The sequence below is a fragment of the Paroedura picta genome, chromosome 5 (genome assembly GCF_049243985.1).
Source record: "Paroedura picta isolate Pp20150507F chromosome 5, Ppicta_v3.0, whole genome shotgun sequence".
In the NCBI taxonomy this organism is placed as follows: Eukaryota; Metazoa; Chordata; class Lepidosauria; order Squamata; family Gekkonidae; genus Paroedura; species Paroedura picta.
This window is the reverse complement of record NC_135373.1, coordinates 43,462,769-43,483,657: the sequence shown is the minus strand read 5'-3', so window position 1 is coordinate 43,483,657 and position 20,889 is coordinate 43,462,769. Positions and strand designations below refer to the sequence as shown.

The window sequence follows — 20,889 nt, the reverse complement described above, 5'->3', positions numbered from 1 at the left end:
CAGCCAAAAATTACTTCATCTCTGACTCCTACAAAATAACATCTGAAATCTTTCATCTCTATGAAATAACAGTGTCCATCATCACCCCCTGCACCCTAAGGACATTGTGGATCATTTGAAGGGATTTGCTTATAATAACCCTCAAGGATGGAAAAACATTACAATATAAAAATCTCTGATGTTTTGGAGCGCTTAAGATTCTTAAATAGTTTTGCAGACTTTGGAAGTACGGGAAAGTCTAGATCTAAGGTTAAAGGCGAACAAGGGCTTTACGCTGCAGCATCCATATTCTAGATCAAATCAGATATTCTGTATGGAGCCTTTGTTTGATGAAGGCCTTAGTCTTCTGCCAACCTTAAAGCAGTCCAGTACTGAAAATCTAGCACTATTGATTTCTTGGATTATAGATCTCGGATTATTTGCTCTTGAATGCATCTCAGTAAGGATGAATCTCTATGACAAACAGGAAGCCAAAAGTTCACAGCTGCAATCATTTTAAGCACGATTTCCTGGGTGTAACTAACTACACAACATGCCTGACGACTGGACACAGTCAGGCAGACATCAGGAGGAGCATTCATATTCAAGGGGAGAGTTGGAACATCCAGCAGAAAGGCCAAATCTAGACAAGAGGGAAGCCAGAAGCTCCTTTCTCCTCTTTGCAGCATCAGGTGAACAAGTGCTTTTAGAGCACACCTGACTGCCAGGCTGGTCCTGCTCCCTTGGCACAACACACGCTGGGCCTTACCGTTACACCCTCCTTAGAAAGTAAGATGGCTTCAACAAGGAAGCCTGTCTCCTCCATAGTATCCAAACTGGAGCGTAGCTCTTTTTCTTCTTTTGGCACATCTATCCTCATGGCACTGTGCTTCCAACAGTCCTTTCCTCATCCTCACTACCCTCTTTCCCAACCCTGTTTCGCTTCGATCTTTCTTTGGGGGGAAGAACACAGCCCAAATGTGAGATTATAGCTCTGCAACACTATAGCAATTGCCGATTGTTTGAAAGCCTGAAAAGTCCTCTGGTCAGAGGTGAGGAGAGGAAAAGCAATGAAGGCTGGTGGATGAAAGTGCGCAGAAAACTACCCTGTGGACGCTAAACCGACAATGCCTCCAAGTCCACAGTGGCAATGAACGCAAAAGGGAGAACTCCCACCATGTGGAAGCAACCCAAGGCCTACAGTAGCCAGCATGGCCATGGACAAAGATTAAACACAACAACAACATATGCCCAGCCCATCGATTAATTGTGGCACTCTGCGGTGCTGAAGTGCAGCTATTTACAACTACTTCTTCGGCTTTCCAAGGCTTGAACTTTCTCCAGTGGGATCCAAGCCCTTGGCTTACGTCCAGCTAGCTGGAGATGGCATTGCAAGCTCAGCTATTTATGGCAATGCACAGTGCAGTCTGCCGACAGCCGGCCTATTTACTAACCACAACAATTCAGCACATCTCCTTTGGCCGGCTCTGCGTCTCAGACTGTGGGGTTTGCGTCTGAAAGGCACATTACAAGAGCACAGATCGACGCCGTCACTTGGATCCTGGTCTTAGCCAACAGATGGTCCAGGCAAGTCAATTTTTGCACAGGGAAAACCTTCGTTTTAACTAGAAGCATAATTTGGGCAAAAAGAAGGAAGTTGACAGCTACGCTTTAGGACATATGGGGAGGGGGGCGGGAAGAGGATCTTCTTAGGGAACAAGACAGGAAAATATGTATAATTTCAATGTTGCAAGAATAAAGGGGAAAGATGAAGTGTCACACAGGGCAAAAAATCTATCATGCACCAACCTTTCCAAGGGGTTGAATGTGAGCCATTAGTCTGTCACCCAAGTGGCCCTGAAACCCCCATATTTTGGGTAGATTTAGGGTCAATTACATGAGGTATAAAACAGCACCCTAAGGAACAACTAAACTCAGAGAAACTGGATTCACAGAGCATGCTATAAACCCATCAGAGGTTATAAAGCTAAAACAGCTACCACCCGGTCTCGCATTTGGGGTTTCTGGGTAAGGTGGTTGAAAGGGCTGCTGCGGACCAGCTCCTGGCATTCTTGGAGGAAACTTTGGTGCTGGACTCATACCAGTCGGGCTTTTGACCTGACTACAGGATGGAGAGTGCGTTGGTTGCCTTGATGGATGATCTCTGGCACCAGGTGGATCGGGGCAGTTCGGCTATTCTCGTGCTTTTGGATCTGTCAACCGCATTTGATGTGGCTGACCATGAATGGCTAGGCCACCACCTCGCCAGGTCGGGGATTAGGGGGGCAGCCTTACAGTGGCTAGTCTCCTTTCTCCAGAACTGGACACAGAGGGCGAAGAATTGTCACGCCCCTATGCGCTCCCCAGTGGAGTGCCACAGGGGGCAATACTCTCCCCCATGCTTTTCAACATCTATATGCCAGCTGGTCCAGGGCTTTGGGCTGGGATGTCACCAGTATGTGGATAACACCCAGCTGTATCTGCTGATGGACGGGTGGACTCCCCCCCCCCAGAAACATTTGCCAGTTGTTTGGAAGTGGTATCTGGATGGCTCAGGCAAAGTTGCCTGAAACTCAGCCCCTCCAAGACAGATGTCCTGTGGCTGGATAGAAGGGGGCAGGATCAGGAAACACACTTTCCCTTCCTGGATGGGGAGCAGCTTATGGCTGTACCCCTTGCCAGGAATTTGTGGGTGATCTTTGATGCTTCCCTATCTATAGAGGCTCAGATCATGAGGGTAGCATGAGGGTAGCAAATGCTGGCAGGGGCTCATGGGAATTGTAGTCCATGGACCACAGGTTGACTATCCCTGACCTATGGCATCATAGGCCCCTGGTATACCTCCCCTCCTCAAAACCCTTTCTCCCCAGGCTTCGCCCACAAATCTCCAGGAATATAGCAACCCTAGCAGAGAATCTAACAACACCAAAGCAACTAAAACTCTGTGTCAGCCATCACCAAAGCCTGCTGCTGTTAGCAGTGGGACAAGGAGTGCTGAAAGCCCAGGATAAATGAAAGCCTGACCTGCATAGCCAAGGCAAGGCCAATCTTGTCAGATCTTGGAAGCTAAGCCCTGGCTGGCATTTGGAAGGGTGACCTCCAAGGAATACCAGGATCATGACATGGGGGCAGGCAATAGCAAACCATCTCCGAATGTCTCTTGCCTGGCAGCCAGACAATCTTAGGGTCCCCTGGCTATATTATACGGATGCCATACAGTAAATAAATAAATAAATAGCAAGATAGACTCATCCCAGATGAACAGAAGCCCAGCCGTTTCTCATTTTATTTTCCAATTTTCACCAGGCATTATGCATACTGATCCTTGGAGTTAGAACAGCTTGTCCACCTCCCAATGTGAAGACTGACATAGAAACCGCCAGGACGCTTGGAGTTCTGTGAAAAGCTCCCAACCTTTCTTATTCTCCAGGGCCTGTTTTGGATGAAGGCTGACTGAAGCATGAGGGAAGAGGGGTTTAATCCACTTACGTGCACACACAAGAATTTTTACCATCTGAAACTATCTCTGGGAAGCCACTATCTGTTGCAATTATGATTTGTGTAAGAGAAAAATCCGGGTGGGGTGGGGTGGTGGAATCCTAGGGCGTTTTTCTTGCTTTCGAGATTTCCATTTTGCCTTTTGCTCAGTGAATGCTGGTGTAGAAAGGAATCCGAAAAACGTTTTTTTCAATTCAGTGAAGCTGAACAGCCTGCAAGATCCAGAAGTCAGCAGTGGGAGCAACACAAAAAGACAATTTTTGGTTACCAGCTGCTGGGGGCCACTCAAAACTCAAGGGCCGTTTCCCTGCCTCTCTGTTTCAAGCTCAGGGCTTGAAGACACAAGAGCAGCATGGTGGCTTCAGCCAAGGAATGGCCGAACACTTGTGGTTTGGCCTCTTTCCTTCTCCTCCAGGTGCATATTCCAGAGCCCTTTGATATTGTATATTTTATAAATAAATATAATTGTGTTGATTCCCAGGTCTCATTCGGATGCGCTGGCTAGATTTCTGTGCCAGGGACAATGTTTTTGGAGTGGGTGTTAAGAAGACATTCCTTCAAGCATTATGCTTGGGACGTGCAGCTAGAAGGTTGGCCATTTCCAGAACCTGAAACTGGAGGACCTATGATAGCAAGGAAGGAGGGGAACACATGCCAGCCCAGGCTGAACCTCAGCCACAGGAGTTCAGGTTAACAACAGTTGGAAATATCTCCAGACAAGGTTTTACTTGGCTGCAAGCCATTTAGACAAGTACCCATGGGGTTTGTTGAGTTTTCTACGACATTCAGGGGGGGGGGGGGTTGCTTAGTTGCGGGATATGACCATTTTATTGTTATGGTCTTAGACCAGCCACAAAACAACTCAGCAGTAAAAGAAACTCCCAAGAGAATCAGTTCTAGGAGACAGCAGCTGTCAAAGGTGCTGGTTATAAGATAAGCCAGTTAAAATAATAGTTGCAGAGTATCTGCTTTCCATGCAGGAGGTCTCGGGTCCAACCACTGGCACTTAACAGGTGATGGGAAAGACTTCTGACCAACTCGCTGGAGAGCCACTTCCAGTCTAAGTGGGAAAAACTGATCCCAATGGATCATTAAGTCTAAAGCCATTCCTGGTGCATATTCAAATTGCATGTGACGTGGAGATTGTATTCCATACTGGTATGTCTACAGCCTGCTACAAAATACATTTTGTAACTGTGCAGATGAAGGGATTTGTCTATAACAGGGGTAGGCAAACTGTGGCCCTGCAGATGTCCATGGACTACAATTCCCATGAGCTCCTGCCAGCAGGGCTCATGGGAATTGTAGTCCATGGACATCTGCAGGGCTACAGTTTGCCTACCCCTGGTCTATAAAGACAGAAATCACCTTTGTATAGCTTACATTAGGATAACTTTGGGGACAGAAGTCAGTAACCATCCTTGACTCTGAGAGGCATAGTTCCACCTGTATCAACAAGCCCATAAGAACACTCCCAGTGCACCTATAGTTTAGAGGAAATCCCTCTTCATACAACCACAATAATGATACTTATTGTGTTAGTAATAGTGACTCCATTGTCTTGCGTGTCCAGGGAAATGCCGATTGCCACTTTAGAGTTGGGGGACGAATTTCCTCCAGACCAGACTGGCCAGGGATTCTACGGGTTTTCTTTGGGGCATCATCTGGGCATGGAATTGGGGTGGAATTGTATGGGTGAGTTTCCTTCATTGTTCAGGGGTTGGACTAGATCACCTTGGATGATTACCCTACAAATCCATGACTTTAGGATTACATCTAGCACTTACCAGACTATCTCAACCAAATTTCCCATTTGTAGCATTTAGGTCACGCGGACAGCAGGCTTTTCACTGGAAGTCCGAAACCTCCAATACAGCTTGAGAAATGGGAGGAATTGACCTCAGTGTTGCATCATCACTTCCAGCATGAAGCAGAAGTGATGCCAACTTCTCTGAGAGATGCTCTAGCATTGGCCTGAAAGTGAGTTTTGCAACAGTAGGGATGCTGGGCGTGTAGATCCCTGCTCCCAAATTCTCCCTCAAGTTGCCAACCTTGTGCTGGCAACTCTAGTAGCATTAACTTCACTATTTCACTGTTTTCCCCCAGAATTAAACCCAAACAACTGGTGTCCATATAAACTAAACACAGAAACCAAGGCAAGATTTGAACTCAGGACTTCCTGGTTCATTGTTTGCGGTCAAATCCTAAGCAGAATTAGACTCTGCTGAACCCAATGGCTTCATTGGACTTTGAAGGGTGAAGCTCTGCTTCAAACTGCACTGTCAGAGCAGAATCTCAAACGGGTCTACTCAATGGCACTTACTTCCAGGAAAGTGTCCTTAGGATGACACTGTCAATTAGGTTGACATCTGTTTCATTTCATATATTTATCATCTACATGACAAGCCACAACCCACCTATGGCCATGTATGTACACCCATGGTCACACGTGCACACAGCAGTAAAATACCACTTAACAAGCACCAATGCAATCAGAGGCATGATCGCATCAAGACAACCGTGAAAAGGAGCCAAGACTGAATGGTAGAGTCCCCGCGGTGCATGCCGAGTTCAGTCCCTGACATCTTAATGAAAAGGCTCAAGCAGCAAATAATGTAGAAGCACTCTGCCTGAGAACCTGGAATGCTGCTGCCGGTCAGGGATGGACCAGGACTAGGGATGCCAACCTCCAGGTGGGACCTGGGGATCTCCCAAAATTACAGTGTCTCTCCAACCTACAGAGATCAGTTCTCCCAGAGAAAGGTGGACTCCATGGCATTGTACCTGCCACAGGCTCCATTCCCAAATCTACAGGACTTTCCCAATCTGTATCTGGCAGCCCTTCTCCTCCATCCCTCACTGGTGGCCATGGGGAACCTGGCAACCCTAACCAAGCATAGTGTATAGCCAGCAGCCAGGGTCCTCACAGAAACACCCTGGAGGGCCCACCTCTGACCCACTCTCCAACAGCTGCACTGGCTACCAGTTGCATTCCAGATCAGGCTTAAGGTCTTCGTAATAAGGCCATGCGCGGTCTGGGCCCTGTGTACTTGAGGGACCGCCTCTCTGCTTATGCCACCTGGAGAGCACTATGCTGCACAAACTCCAAGAAGCTGGTGATCCTTGGTCCCAAGGAAGCCTGTTTGGCCTCAATCAGAGGCAGAGCTTTCTCTGTCCTGGCCCCTACTTGGTGGAATGGGCTCCCAGAATAGATCAAGGCCCTGCCAGAGCCGAAACAGTTCTGCAGGGCCTGCAGAATGGAGCCCTTCCACCAAGCCTTTGGTCGAGGCCAATTGGAGCAATACCACCACAATAGCCCCCTCCCAACAATAGCCCCTCCCATTGACCAATAGTGCCCAACAGAGAACAACATAAGGTGACTCCGGACCTGTACATCCACCAAACAAACAAAGGCTGAGTGGATAAAAGTTGAACTACACAATTGATGACTGTTAAAGTGTTATTGTGTTCCAAATATTACAGTGTTGTGTTTAAATGTTATAAGTCCAAAACTGTTATTGTGTTCTCTGTATTATGCCAACATCACAGTGAACTGTGAGCTATAAACTTCATTGTAAACCACCCTGAGCCACAAGGGAGGGCGGTATAGAAATGTAACCAACAAATGAATAAAAGAAAGAACAAACAATTGAATGGTTTGAAGCAGCAGGACAAAGAGTCCAGTAGCACCTCTAAGACAATAGACTTTTATTCAAGTTACAAGCTTTTGTATACATGCACACTTCCTAAGATACAGTGAAACAGAATGGTTGAGGATATTCTGTCTCTGACAAAGTGTGTACTCACACAAAAGCTTATACCTTAAATAATACTTTGTTGGTCTTAAAGGTGCCACTGGACTCAAATTTTGTTATGATTCAGTATGAGACCTAGGGTTTTTGTTCTCTGCTTTTTTCTACCCAAAGGAGTCTCAAAGCATCTTACATTCACCTACCCCTCCTCTCCCCACAACAGACACCCTGTGAGATAAGTGATGCTGAAAGAGCTCTGAAAGAATTGTGATTAGCCCAAGGTCACCCAGCTGGCTGCATGTGGAGGAATGGAGAATCAAACCTGCTTTTCCAGATTAGTGGCTCTTAACCACTAACACCAAGGCAGGCTTAGATCAGTGAAAACATAACTGAATGGGGGAAAGATGCAAATAAACCGAAGGAAATGAATGAATGAAGGAAATGAATATTGGCCCCCAAAAGCAAATTTTAATTCTGGAAGTAATTTTAGAAGTTTTCCTAGTTAAGCCAGAATTAAGGAGAGATGGAATGCACCACATAGCAAATTTCCAGAACAACAAAGGAATGGAACAGGGGAAATTCATTCATTCCCTAATTTCCCCTGGTATGGGTTACTTCTGGTTACAGAGTCCCATTCTATCAGAAGAAAAGTGGCTTTGGAGAAATAAAATACAAGAAAAGACAGGGTTCAGTCTGCCTATTGGAGAAATAAAATCCTGGGGGGGGGCTGGTAGAAGTCCCCCTTAGTTATTTTTAATTGTCCCTCCCCCAGTGACAGTTCTCCAGTTTTTCCAATTAAAAACATAGACATTTTAGGGCACATTGAAAGAAATTCAGCCTATGGAAAAATTCTCCTTTGTAGTGAGAGGAATGCTTTTTAAATCAAGGCTTTTACTCACACAGAAAATAGAATATGAAGACTTTTAAATAATATGAGTGAATATTGCCACTGGACTCAAACTTTGTTCTGATTTAGTATAAGGTAAGAAGATGAGCTGTTTTTGTTTTTTGTTTTTGTTAGAGAATGATAATTCCTGAATATACCATAGACAGTTTGAGTTTCTCCCCACCACAAATCCCCTTTTTGTCCAGAATTTTTACACCTCTACAACATCCATTTTGCACATTTAGACCTCTCACTCTGGACCACAGCTTAAACCACTGGCAATTTTCCATAGGTGGAAGGCTTTTGGCTAATGGAATATAACTTTCTTACCCGCTCTTTCTCAAAGCAGCCTGAACCCCTCTGTCCTGTTTCGGGGGGGGGGGGCACTTTCCCTAGGAACAAAACCCTGAGGGGTATCTTAGGCTGCCAAGATCGCAAAGATTCCACAGTGACCTGGTGCTGATACAAGAGTCTTGTTTGGAATTTCCATTGCACGAAATCTGCAGCATACCATTTGTCATACCAGTGTTATACTAGGTGCTATATAAAGAAGCGATTCAAGTATTCGCCCTTAGAACACATAATTTGCCTTAGATGGAGCATTTAATAATCTTCTCTAGACGTCCAGGTTGCTTTGTGGTTGCTGACCAGGAATTCCAAACTGCATGAGTAACTCATGACCAGTGTCTGCTGGAATGAGTTTCAGGTATTGCATCAGAACCACAGGTATTTGGGCTCCTTGTACAAACTGGTTTGCAGCCCACCAGATGCTAACAAGCATGTTAACTAGGGCTGTCAGTGTCCAGGTGGGGCCCAGAGATCTCTTGGTATTTCAACTGATCTCCAGCAGACAGAGATCAGTCCCCACGGAGAACACGGCTGCTTTGGAGGGTAAACTCTGGCATTCTACCCTGCTGAGGTTCCCCCACTCCCAGGCTCCACCCTCAAAACCTTCTGTATTTTCCAACCCTAACATTAACACTGTCTGTGCAGAGCTATGTAAACGCCCACCTGAAGCCTGTTCCCTTCCCACCCCCTCCAGGCCCATCATTGGTCATTTTTTGTGGGGTGGGGCAACATAACCAAATGTGGACATTGTTGTTGTTGTTAGGTGCGAAGTCATGTATGACCCATTGTGACCCCAGGGACAATGATCCTCCAGGCCTTCCTGTCCTCTACCATTCCCCGGAGTCCATTTAAGTTTGCACCGAGTGCTTCAGTGACTCCATCCAGCCACCTCATTCTCTGTCGTCCCCTTCTTCTTTTGCCCTCAATCGCTCCCAGCATTAGGCTCTTCTCCAGGGAGTCCTTCCTTCTCATGAGGTGGCCAAAGTACTTGAGGTTCATCTTCAGGATCTGGCCTTCTAAGGAACAGTCAGGGCTGATCTCCTCTAGGACTGACCGGTTTGTTCGCCTTGCAGTCCAAGGGACTCGCAAGAGTCTTCTCCAGCACCAGAGTTCAAAAGCCTCAATTCTTTGATGCTCGGCCTCCCTTATGGTCCAACTTTCAGAGCCATACATTGCAGCTGGGAATGCATGGACATATTGCCTGAGAAATGCTTAACACATTTTAAAAATATATATATAAAATAATTAACTCCCACGCATTTGGGAAACCCTTCCGGAGCCATCAAGAAAACTCAGGGTTTCCCAAAACTTTGGTTGAGAAAGCCTTTTCTAGTCCCTATTGTTGTGGAGATATGTCATTCCCCCTGTATCTCCATACTAGAGGGAGCTAGACATTAAAAAAAAAAGAAAGCCGGAAATTCACAGAACCCGGTAGTTGGATGGTTATAACATTTTCATGATTTAGCAATATGTCAATTATCAATGCCATTTAAAAAAACAACCACCTGAAAAAGCCCTGAGTGGCTGGGGAGGGGGGCGATCTCCACTGCTGGGGGACTCGGAGGAAACCGGTAAGCAAACCTAACACACAGATGCCCTATTGCCACTGTGCAGGGAAGCCACATGAACCCATTCCTAATCCCATATGGAGAACACCCCGGAAAAAAGACTCATGCACAGGTTTCAGAAATAGCTGGGTCCATGCAAATGTTTACTTAACCACAGTGTGAAGCTGATTACAGCCTAGGACACTTTTTGATGCACTCAGTCATTCCCTTTTCTGCAGATCAACAAGTGGCCATTCTCATCGTCATTATTAAAACATATTAAGAATAAAAAGCATCTATTTTAACCCACACACTAATAAAGCTGTTATAATCCCCATTAAAAAGCCAGCAATACTTGTCTGAATGGGCAAGCTCTTTTTATGGGCTTACTTGGAAGTAAGTCCTGTTTCCCAAAAGTTCCCCTTCCCCCTTTCCGCTTTGATCTTTTGTTTTCCAGATTAATTAGCTACTGCACTTATCACAGGGTCTAAAGTTTTGAAATGATAATCGTAAATTCTTCTTTGGGAGAGTGGGGTTTTAATTGCTCTTATTCTTTATGTAGCTCAAAGGGTTACTTATTTTTTTATTGGGATAGATTCCAAAGGGTAGCCATGTTGGTCTGAAGTAGCACAATAAAATCAGAGTCCAGTAGCACCTTTAAGACCAACAAAGATTTATTCAGGGCGTGAATGGAGAGGTGAGAACCTCTGATCACTAATAGAAGTCAGTTTGGTTCTCCTTGTGTTTTTGTAAAGTACACTGAATTCTAGGGGATTGTTTGGCTGTTTTGACAAAGGATTATCATCGGCTGTATTTGGTTGTGACACAGTCTACTGATGTAACATAATTGATTTTTTTCTATATATTCCCTGCCATGTAAGAACACCATAGTCTGACGAAGGGTGCTTGCACTCAAAAGCTCACGTCTTGAATAAATATTTGTTGGTCTTAAAGGTGCCACTGGACTCTGATTTCATTTTTTTATTATTTGTGATTTAAAAGTGAGCAATAGTTTAGGCTGCAAAGGGAAAAGCAATAATTAAAGCCCCCCTCCCTTTTTTCCCCATCGCAAAGAGCTAAACTACATATAAAATCAGTAGAACAGAGCATCAGCCCTGAGAAACGTCAACAGCACTCTGCTGGTCCAAAATGACAGGCTGGAGCTACAATTGCATTTTAAGTAAAAACAAATCACTGCAGATCAGGTCTGAGCAAAGACAGGAGGGCAACAGGGAAAATGCTGGAATGAAGCAGGTCCGCAAAGATACTGTCAGAATCATCTGTTTTTAAAAAAGAGTGTACTAATGACATCCATCCCAGACTCAACGGCTACCATAACAGAAACGTCATGCGACATTTAACGTCTTTAAACAAAATACACAGAGGAAAAAAGTATCAAAATGTTTAAGCAGAAACCTGTATCGCCAACTGGAAGCTCCAATCTATTCCCTGAAAACTTAATTCTCACACTGTGTAAACAGCTGGCAGCCACTCTTATGTGATGTGAGAAGAGAGCCAGAGCACGAGGAGAAATTAAGCAGTGAAAGGCTTCCGTAAGCTCCAAGTATGCAGACACAGAGAATGTGCTCGCTCACACAGAGCGGAATTCCACCCTTCTAATGACTTCAATAGAGCCTCTTGTGGCACAGGGCAGTAAGGCAGCCGACATGTTGTCTGAAGCTCTGACCATGAGGCTGGGAGTTCGATCCCAGCAGCCGGCTCAAGGTTGACTCAGTCTTTCATCCTTCCAAGGTCGGTAAATGAGTACCCAGCTTGCTGGAGGGTAAAACGGTAATGGCTGGGGAAGGCACTGGCAAACCACCCCGTAATGAGCCTGCCATGAAAACGCTGGAGGGCGTCACCCCAAGGGTCAGACATGACCCGGTGCTTGCACAGGGGATACCTTTACCTTTAATGACTTCAATGGACTCAGAAGGCTTGAGGTGGTCTTGCTGGGATATTCGCAGTTCACTTCCTGTCCAGGGCGTCAGCTTAGTGTAGTGATTAAGAGCTGCAGCCTCTCATCTGGAGAACTGAGTTTGATTCCCCACTCCTCCACATGCATCCGGTCGGATGACCTTCGGCCAGACACAGTTCTTTCAGAGCTCTCTCAACCTCACCTGCCTCAAAGGGTGTCTGTTGTCGGGAGAGGAAGGGTAGGCAATTGTAAGCCACTTTGAAACTCCTTTGGGTAGTAAAAAGTAGGCTACAACAAAGCAGCTCTTCCTTCTCTCTTCTTCTCCTCTTCCAACTAGCCTCTTTTGCGTTGATGCATTCTCTTGCTTTTCTGCACTAGGTATGATCATAGCACAATGGCTGGCCCTCTGAAGAAGCATCCCCAGAACGGGTAACTCACACAAAAACACTGCTTGGGGGGTGGGGTGCAAGCTTGTTAAGGTAAGTCGATTTTTTTACAGAAGTACATTATTACACACTCTGACCGTTTATGCACTGGGAACTTCACTGCCCCAGCTCCCATGCAGGAGTACAAATCAGAGGTGGATGAGGTGCACCAGGCCAAATGCTCCCCCTTGTGGGTGCAGGAAGAGGTGGGGCAACCTGCCACGACTAAAACTCCAGCCTGCAGCCCGGCATGAAACCTCCAGTGCGTAAAAACGGTTTCTGAGAGCAAAATATGGGGGGCAGGGTTGATGTAAGGGTGATGGCAGGGGCTCATGGGAATTGTAGTCCATGGACATCTGGAGGGCCGCAGTTTGACTACTCCTGATGTAAATGCTTCACCCCCTAACCTGCTCCTCTGCCCTTCTCCAGCCTGCAAAGGGTTGCCTCCTCCCTCAACCATGCCTGTTTCCAGGGCTTATTATGCACATGTTGGATTACGTACTTTCAATGTGCTTTTGCAGCTTCTCAACTGCATTGAAAGTACATTAGGGTCCATAGGTTAGGGGCTCCAGTTGTCCTTCACTAAACAAACCTCTTGATTTTATAACCCACAAACACATCCTCATTACTAAAGAGCACAGGCCCAGTCCTTTATGGGCCAAATCTAGGGTTGCAGGCTCTGGCTTGGGAAATTCCTGGAGATTTTGGGCACCATTCTTTGGAGGGTGGGGTTTGGCTTAAAATGCTATAGATACCATCCTTCAAAGCAGCTGTTTTCTCTATTGCCTGGAGACCAGTTGTATTTCCGGGAAACCACTACCTGGAGACCGGAAACCCTAACCAAATTCTACCAGCATTGACATTGTCCAGACAAAAGGCGGAGAGCAGGTTGTAGCCCGTAGCTCTGAAGAGGCAGGTCTGTCTCCCTGATCATGGTTCAATGCTGCTGCCTTCTATTAGGGCTGCTGTCCTCCAGGTAGGGCCTGCAGTTTTCCTGGATTTACGAATGATCTCCAGACTATGGATATCAGTTCCCTTGGAGGAAATGGCAGCTTTGGAGAGTAGACTCTAGGACATCCCATCACTGCTGAGCTCCCTCTCTTTCCCAAACTCCACTCTTCCTCAGGTCTACCACAAATGTCCCAACCTAGAGCTGGCAACCCTATGCTCGATACCAGCTTTACTTTCCAAAAGCCAGAACGCCATTTTGATGTTGGAGTGGAGCAAAAAGCTAGCTGTGTTCGTAGTGCAAACCAGGTCATACAGTAAGAGGAAACGGTTTTCAGTGCCATGGTTGGATAAGAGTGGGTGAAGAGGAGACAAGCATGGGTCCATTTCCTGATTTTTTTTTTAATGTTCTCAGTAGCTGCTAAGCAAAAGTTGCTCCAGCATCTCCCCCCCCTCCACTTCCAACAACAAGATAAATGAATTCATCACTACCAAACAATTTTATTATCTGGACAGAAGCCAGAATGCCTTCACAGTTTGCTACGCTTTCCACAATATTTCTGGTTAACAACATGCACGCGCTTGCATGCACACATGCGCACACACACAAAGCATCAATAACAGCATCTGTGAGCCACATGTCTTACAAAGGCAACTGCACAGTGGTCTTTCAAAGGAAATGGTTTCTTTACGCTAATTGTCTCGGACAACGCCAAAGCTCTTTTTTAGTCACTGTCCGCACAGACATGAGTGATAGGAGTGCACCTTGCCAGTTATTAACTTCAGAAATATTTCCCCTCTTGCGCTTTCAAATAAAGTATTGCCTACTTCAGTCAACCACATGCAATTGGCAGATGTCCTGTTCCTAGATGTTCACACACTCCCTTGAGAAGGCTGAGTGGCACATGTCCTCAGTGCTTAAAAATAAAAGTCCAGAATATCAGAATTATGTCCCCAAAAAAACCAGCTCTGCAAACATAATACATTATTCCAATTCAGCAAATTTTCATAACAGCCGGTATGGTTTAGTAGTTACAATGACAGACTAGGATCTGAAAGGCTTCAGGTTCAAATCCCTACTCTGCCACTGGGTGCCCTTGGGTCGATCTCATATTCTTAGCCTAACCTACCTCACAGGGTTGTTGTAAGAATAAAATGAAGAAGTGAATTATGTGAGCCTCTTTGAAAGCCCACTGGGAATTAAGATAAATGAAGGAAATACGTTATTATTTTGTTACTCTGCAGAAATCATCCAATAATCTGATATTTGGGCTTTCAGAAGATGCTGTTCACATACTTTTAATATATCTTTACAGCTATAAGGGCTCTCAGGCAGTTGACTCATATGTCCACCACATACACAAGACCCTGCCTCAGTGTCAATACCAAATCAGCTTTCTCATCTGCTGGTATATTTCGAGCACTGGGATCTTGTTGTATGAGAGGGGGAGGACAACCACAATGATGGAACAAGCTCCACAGGGAGGTGTGCCTGGCCCTCTCCCTTTCAATTATCATGGGGCGGCTGAAGAGTCTTTATTTAGGAACCGCATTGGACTCATTTCATTTTTATTGGCAGGCACACCTAATTGAGATTTTTTTAAACTGTTGTCTTTTGTGTTTGATTACTATTGTTGTCTTTACATCATAAGCCACCTTGAGTGCCACAAGATAGAAAGGTGACTAATAAATGTTTAAAATAAAACCAATAAAGAAACCTCAACTGGCAGCCAGCCACAAAGGGGGGGGGGGAGCAGCCATGCCAGTGAAAAACTGGCCACCTGGCACCCTAATGGAGTTGGACAAGTTTTGTAGTTGGCAGCCCAATTCTAAGCACAGTCACACTTTCCCAAGTGCAGAGATTTCAATGGAATTCAAAGAGTAGAACTCTGCTCAGGACTGCACAGTTATTTGAATAATACAGGGGTGGCTACATTGTGGCTCTCCAGATGTCCATGGGCTACAATTACTATGAGCCCCAATTTATAGATTGGGTCTGGCCTAGAAGTAATCTTTTTTTAGGGAGACTGATCTACTGTAGCCTTCCTCCAAACCCATCTATCACATTCTTAACCTCTTCTGATTCTAAGGAGCTTGGAATGGCATAAAAAGTTCCCCCTCCTTCACTTTATCCTCACAACAGCCCTATAAGGTAGGTTATGCTGGCAGAGAATGACTAACCTAAAGTTTCCCAGCCACCTTCAGGGCCAAGCAGGGATTTAAATCCTGGATTTCCAAATTTTAGTCCAACTTTTTAACCACTCTATCACACTGGATCTCTCGTGAGAGGAACTCAACACCTGCAGTGTATCTTGATCAATAAAATGAATGAATGAATGAACGAATCCCCCCTTAGTCTCCCAGATATGGGTAGATGGAATTCCCCCCCAAGAAAATTCCACAAGTATTGTTAAAACTCTTCTAGCCTTCCTAGAAGAAATTCCTCAGATGCTTGACCTGAGTAGGAACCTCAGTTTGTCTCAAAATTTCACTTTAATCCAAATAAGACGGCAAATTTGCACATCAAGACTTACAATTTAAAAGGATATAAATAAAAAGCAGGTGAAATGGGTGGGTGGAAACAAGCACACAAGAATCTCATCCGATCACTGTTCAAGAATAGTCCTGTTATCAAAGTTGGTAAAGGAAAAGTTTCAAATATGCAAGTCAATACCCCACCGCTACTCTACGAAGTTCCCTTCCTTATGCCTACATCACACCCCCTCACAAACTTTCCCCCCATCACTGCCATCTCTAAGAACATACATAAAGTATGTTCATGAGCTCTGTCTCATAGTCTAGAAAAGGGACTGTAGTTCACAAAATAAATTCTCTATGAAAACTGTTGTGCAGATAGCCCTACAGATAGGGCTGGGCACTTCCCATAATGAAGCATTTCTTTTCTACTCTTCTGCCATATTTTCTTCTCCTCTCCCTTCTCTTCAGCCTCAAGGATACACTTTTGCTCCGATGTCAAAAATTAAACATAGAAAGAAAGTTAAGAGAGAAGGAGAACGTCCCACTTGATCTCTCCAGAGAAAGCTTCAAATATTTATACTTATGTGTATTACGCAACTGAGCAAGTCTGGTGTATGGGTTAATGTGCATCTAGGGTCTGGGATATTCAGGCTGGAATCCCTCTCACTTTATCAAGCAGCACAATGGGTGAGCTTGGGCCAGTCACTCTCTCTTAATCTAATCTACCTCACAGGACAGTTGTAAAGGCGGGACTCTTCAGCCAGGTCTACGATTAAGGCCTGAGCAGTTAAGATCCCTCCTGAGCAAGTAAGATCTGGCTCTCTCTATTAACCCCCTGAGGCATCTTACGTCCTTTATGTTCTCTGTGAGCAGGGATGGGGATGGGCTTTTAGCCCGCTGCCAACTTACTGGGTTTTATTGTTTGGATTTTTGCTTTTTAGGGGGATTTTATTGTGGGGTTTTATCTATTGTTAGCTGCTGCGAACCGGTTACAGGAGTGGTGGGGTATAAATTAAATTGTAAACAGACAAGGTGAGGATGATGTAAGCCAATGAAAAATTGAGGTATAAATACCTGAATAAATAAAATAAAGATGGATGATACAAAATTATCTTGCCCATTCTGAGATCTCTGAGATGGGCAAGATGTCTCAATGATTACTTAGTTTGGTTGCCCCAAAGCTGAATTAATTTTTCCTTTCCTTTTTTATTCCTGCCACTGCCTTAAATTAATTCTTCTTGGGGAGAGAAAAAAAAGGCATCTCTCCTATTTCTGGAGCTGGGGTGGTAGTAGCAGGGGGCACCGAGGGAGAAAAAAGAAACTTGTTTATGCTTCTTTTAATATCTCCCTTCTGTTTCACATTTACAGCCTTTTCAAAAGATACAGGGTAGGCTTTGCCAAGATTCCTAAAGAGATATCCTGAGAAATGTAGACCGGTTTCCCAACCAAAATTCAAAGAAAACAAATGTCAGGCCAGCAATTGATATGAAATAGTTTAAAAATGAGAAAAAGCTGCCTCAGAGCTAGGTTTACATTAAACTACATTTCTGTAACAAGAGGGAGGGGAACCTCAGAAGAATTTCTCTCAGCCAAGGAAGAAAGGGAACCTGGGGTAGGGTGGAAAAGGCTAAAGTTACCTGTCAGTAAGGTGTCCAAAAAGTCTGGCAGAAAGGCGGGGTAGGTGGGTTAAAGCCTGGTACATTTAAAAGTGAGCATAAAGTGAAAATTAAGTACATAATGTTTTAGTTGGGCCAGTCTTTTAGAGAAGCACAAAACAATATTCCAGTCCATAATTGATTTAGAACCTGCTTGCTCCTACCAATGGGCCACAGGGCAAAACACTACCAGGTAATGGGGTATGTGAAGAAATGTCCTTTGCCCTTGAATTCACCCCAATATTGCAACCATTGTAACCATGCTCTGTTTGTGAGTTGCCATCTGACTGCACACTCATAGCTACAATATAGGACAATGGTTAACCATCTCACAACTCATTTAAGTGTCACACCTAGAGCATCAGAAGGAGGGACAGCCAGACAGCTAGAAAATAATCTCTCTGGCTGCACAAAGATCTGACTCGCCGAAGTGGAGGGGACAGAGTCTCCCAAGGAGAGATAATAAATTTGCTGTACAGAGAGAAGAAGCTCTCTTATCGAATGGTTTCTGAGCAGTGAAACAGGACTCTATTTAGGGATTCCATCTTGTCCACATGGCAAGGGACAATGGAGAGAAATCCTAGGAACTGAGCTAACGCTGGATTTAAAACTAATGTAGCTTCAAGAAATACTACCCTGTCCAATAAGTAAAGACGGAGAGGGAATTGTGTTTCCACCTTTTCTGTTCACCCTTGCTCATCAAGAATGTTTAAACTGACCATATGTGTGGTTTATAGTCATTCATTACACTTTCTTACATTTTGAATGCTGTAAACCTGATAATATGAGCCTCTTGTGGCGCAGAGTGGTAAGGCAGCGACATGCTGTCTGAAGCTGTCTGCCCATGAGGTTGGGAGTTCGATCCCAGCAGCCGGCTCAAGGTTGACTCAGCCTTCCATCCTTCTGAGGTCGGTAAAATGAGTACCCAGCTTGCTGGGGGGTAAACGGTAATGACTGGGGAAGGGAATGGCAAACCACCCCGCATTGAGTCTGCCATGAAAACGCTAGAGGGCGTCACCCCAAGGGTCAGACATGACCCGCTGCTTTCACTGGGGATACCTTTACCTTTAAACCTGATATCCGCAAACATACCAAGACTATTTGGCCTTGATATTTGAAATGTGGTGAAAGGGAAGGGCAGCTCGTAAGCTTACCATCCCTGGAAAGTGATATCTCAAAACTACTAAGTAGCAATAGCTCATCCCCACACTAACTTCCAACTATATCCGTGTGACATGCCACACACAACTTTCACTGTCTTTGGTTCAGTTTGCATCTGTCACTGATTCACACGTATGTATCAAGAAAATATGTCCAAGCAGCACACCTGGATGAATGTCTGCAAGTATGGTTGTATCAAGATTCTGTTTCAGGTTATGTTTTCTAGCATGCAAAAACATATGCCTGCACCTGTCGCTGTACAAAATGGACTGTGATACAAATCCCCACATGCTTTGAGGATTTCTTGCAATGGTCGTTTGGGATGTCTGAACACACCCCTTTCCATTTCATATTGTTTTCCTCTTCTGAAACATGGTTCCCATAACAGAAGCCATCAATAGTGATCCATCACCCACCAAGAGGGGAGCCTATGATCTGCTGCCAGAATTAAAACATGATTCTACTACAGCCATAGCAAAAACTCAGCCACATGTTAAGTTACATTGTTCTGGCATTCTGCTCACTGGTTCATTCTTTTACACCAGTTATATATTACATGCCATTTATACGCTGTTGATGGGGAAAGAACCCATTTAGCAGCCTTATGGTAATACATTTATCACATTTCATCAGTAATATAAGCAGAGGAAAAGATGTCCCCAAATGGTTGGGAAAACTGGAATTTTTGAAAGGAAAGCAGTATGTTCATGAAGTCTGTGGAATAACCATAGAGTGAACACAATACTACAATAGAATAGAAAAAAATCCAAACATTCCTGACTTATGCACATGTGTGTCACCCACTTGCCCCTCACTCAATAATCCTACCCCTCTACTCCCTCTCCTCCTCCTTCTGATTCCATGCAGATATTTCAGGGATCACACGCCCCTTAATCCCTGCCGCTCTGTAGACAGAAGCCCTTTTCTTTCCTACTGTACATGACCTGGGGCTTTTCCATGCGCAGATGTGGTGTGACAGATTTAACCATTCAAGGAGCTTATGAACCTTTGGTTTGTTCAGTAGGTGTGTTCATCCTCATAGGTTTCACGAGTCAGATATTAGCCACTGTCAACTGGGCAGGTCTTTCACAGGATGCTTTTGGCTTTACAGGAGCTCTACGCATTCCTGGAGTTCGGGAGGGCTTCTTTCATGCACTGCTGCAAATTTTGAAGTGATTTGTATACCCAGTGTAGACTTAAAAAAAAAAACCCTGTGCAGGAAAGATAAAACTTTTAAAAATATTCGCTGGGGTTGTGAAATGAAATGTGCAGAGTAAGAAGTGATCACAAAGTTGAATAAGAAACTGTGAACAAGAAGATACATAGGTGAAGGTATAAGTGATCAGATTCTGGTTGATGTGGTCTCCTATAGAGATAACGCTAAGCCAGGGGTAGTCAAGCTGCGGCCCTCCAGATGTCCATGGACTACAATTCTCATGAGCCTCTGCCAGCGAATGCTGGCAGGGGCTCATGGGAATTGTAGTCCATGGACATCTGGAGAGCCACAGTTTGACTACCCCTGTGCTAAGCCATGGTTAGGGGTGCCTTTGAAAACAGTCCAGAAACTTCAGCTGGCCCAAAATGTCGTGCACACCCTATTAGCAGGGGTTGGCCACAGGGATTGTGTCATCCTGCTGCTAGAAGATCCACACTGGTTATCTGTTTCTGGGCACAATTTAAAGTGCTGGTTCTCAACTTTAAAGCCTAAGTGGCTTGTGAGCCAGCGTACCTGAAGGATCATCTCCTCAAATAGTACCCATCTTGCCAGTTAAGATCTCGATCTCAAGCCCTGTTCCGTATGTCCCTGCCTTAAAAGTGAGATAGGTGACAACTAAAGATGGGGCATTTTCTGCGGTGCTAACTCACTTTTTGAATGTCCTCCCCCTTGATCCCCCCTAGCACCCACTTTATCTGTTCCAGTATATATTTCTGGTAAGGTCTTGGAGGAGGAGCATGTCTCATGGCTTAAGTGCCACTCAGCGCTTAACAGCCACTCATGGCAGCTGTCCCACCCCTGAGTGCCTTCTCCTCCTCCTCCAACCAGTTTGCCTGTCTGTCGAGCGGCCAGCCAATCGCCTTTCGTTCCCCCACCCCCGACCACCCTCTCCTCCTTCCCCTTCCCTCTGAGGCTTGGAGGCTGCAGATCCCTGCCTCGTGAGAGCTGCCCTGCTGTTGAGTTTCATGGCTGCCTGCAGCCTTTCCAGGTCCGGGGGGAGGAATGGGCCATCCACAGATTTCTTCCACTCCACCCCCCTAATCTAGCCCTTGTTGCATTCCTGAATGCAATGGGCTTG

The 20,889-nt window shown here is 45.2% G+C and overlaps 1 protein-coding gene and 1 long non-coding RNA gene across 3 annotated transcripts in view; one reads left to right on the top strand and one right to left on the bottom strand.

Moving 5' to 3' along the window:
- COL8A2 (collagen type VIII alpha 2 chain) overlaps positions 1 to 20,889 on the bottom strand; it is a 167,398-nt gene that overhangs the window by 64,577 nt on the left and 81,932 nt on the right. The window lies entirely within an intron of this gene.
- The window catches only part of LOC143837567 (uncharacterized), a 29,083-nt gene continuing 9,613 nt past the window's right edge, over positions 1,420 to 20,889 (top strand). For both annotated transcript variants that reach the window (XR_013231016.1, XR_013231017.1), the window contains exons 1-3: positions 1,420 to 1,566; positions 3,286 to 3,892; positions 12,307 to 12,407. This is a non-coding gene — a long non-coding RNA (uncharacterized LOC143837567). The remainder of the gene's footprint in view (positions 1,567 to 3,285; positions 3,893 to 12,306; positions 12,408 to 20,889) is intronic.